Below are 2136 nucleotides of genomic sequence, written 5' to 3'. Positions count from 1 at the left end.
CTGGCTCGAGTCCTGCTGGGGAGTCTGGGAGTGCCTCGCAAACTGGTAGTGCTCCGGGAGCGTCGGAGACTGAAGAGTCTTCTGCCAGCGGCCAGCCCGGCACGGGAGCTGGTGCATCGGAGTCGGGTGCCGCTGGGCCCAGCTCTGGTGCACCTGGAAACGGGTCTGGCGTACCCAGCACAACTTCAGGGGTTGCAACGGTACCGACGACCACGGACGGCGAACCGAGTACGGTTCCCACTGCCGCGGCGAACCGCCTTGGTAGCGGTGCCCTTGCGGCAGCTGTTCCTTTTGTGGTGATGATGCTTCTTTGATCGGATCGCATATTTTCTTCTCACTCTGAATACCCCTTTATTTTCGACGTAATGCTTCACGACCCTCCTTATTGATAACGACCTCGACAGCGACACAACCACGGATTCCACAACACTCTTTTAACACGGCGGGTTCATGGATAAATGAACGGAACGGAAAACATGATACCCCTTAAGCACTCTTTTGGAAACTGAAACACGATGAATCTGTCGGCGCGCTGTTTGAGGCTTTTGGACAGCCCAAGGCCTTGGAAAGCTTGCCTTGGGCTCGGTCCAGGATTACAGCATCGTTTTGGACCACGGAAAATATTTATGCTTGGATAGAACTGAATTCTCCTCGCCAGGTGATAGCCCTGGCTTGGTGCCCTGATTTAATGGAGATGATTGACGACTGATACTGCCCCCAATGATCACGCGCGGCTTCGAGGAGCATGTTGAAAGCGAGGACCTGCTGTCCTAGCAACTGGGCATTGAACACCCACCATTCAGGCCTTTTCCGTTCTCTTGTCTCACTGAGATGCTGTCAACAAAGCAAATAAGACGACAACACATGTTCGAGTTGATCCTAGACCGAATCCGTCGGATTCACCTCGGATTATGCTCTGTTTTATTGTCGATCACAAAGACGAACAACAAAGCCCCAGGCCGCTCGGAGAAGGCGCCACAAACCACGAGCTGCGCCATATCCTTTGTTGTGCCCAGTGTCTGCGTCTGAATGACATGTCCGAGGAATGGAGCTGTGGCAGATGCTACAGACTTCTTTATAGAAGCTTGCTCGCTGTGACAGGTTCCCACGTCTGATCGTTTGCTGATGACCAACAGTTGAAATCAAAATTCAGAAGTACCAAAGTCATTCCACTGTTGTCGGTTGATGAATCCGCCAAAGTGAACATTTCCGACCGTAGACTCAGACGCCTTAGAGGACAACACAGAACTTGGCCGGTTGACCAGCCCACCATGGCCCACCAGTATTATGCAAGACTATTCCCAAATCGCGATCTGGAATACGCCTACTCCAGCTACGACAAGAACGACAGGCTCCAGCTGGGCAAGAAGGCCACAACCGATCCCAAAGACGAACGCCAGATTCACCGGCCCGAGAGAAAAGATGCAAGCCGCCGCAGAAAGAGCAGCAGCGGTGACCAACCCGTCGACAGCCAGAACATCACCACCACCGAGGCGCAGCTGACGGGGCGAACAGTACCCCGCGCCTACCCGCCCTGCGACGCCTGCGTCACGCGCGGCCGGAGCTGCTCGCAGTACCGGCCCTGCGCATCGTGCCACGGTGCCGGCGACACGTGCACCGACTCGCGCGCCCTGCACGCGCTCGGCAACCTCGAGCCACCGGGCCGAAAGCGCAAGCTCGGCGGCCTCACGGACGAGCAGGGCCGACCCATCAAGCGCGGCCGCATGGAGGTCCTCAAGGGCCCCTGCGCGTCGTGCGCCGCGGCGGGCACGGCGGTGCCGTGCGATGCCGACCACAGGCTGCGCATCGAGTGCACGGCGTGCGCCGACGTGCGCGCCGTCCGCGATCCGGACCACGAATGCGTCGTCGCCGAGACGGCCGTGTACATGCCCAAGCGCAGCCAGTGGACGCGCGCCCCGTACAGCAACATTGCGCAGGTCGTGCGTTGGGGGTGCGAGGGGTGTCGAGGACGGTCGTACCGGCGGTGCGATGTCGACCCGCGCGTTGGCGTCGGCTGCACCGAGTGCGCCGTGCGCGGCCACGAGTGCCGCTTCGTGCCGGACAAAAGGGAGCCGGGAGAACGTCAGACGCTGTGGCGAAGACCGCTGAAGGCCGAGTTTGAGCGCAACCCTGGGC

This window comes from Verticillium dahliae, genomic scaffold, assembly GCF_000150675.1.
Source record: "Verticillium dahliae VdLs.17 supercont1.1 genomic scaffold, whole genome shotgun sequence".
Classification (NCBI taxonomy): Eukaryota; Fungi; Ascomycota; class Sordariomycetes; order Glomerellales; family Plectosphaerellaceae; genus Verticillium; species Verticillium dahliae.
This window is presented reverse-complemented; position numbering follows the sequence as displayed.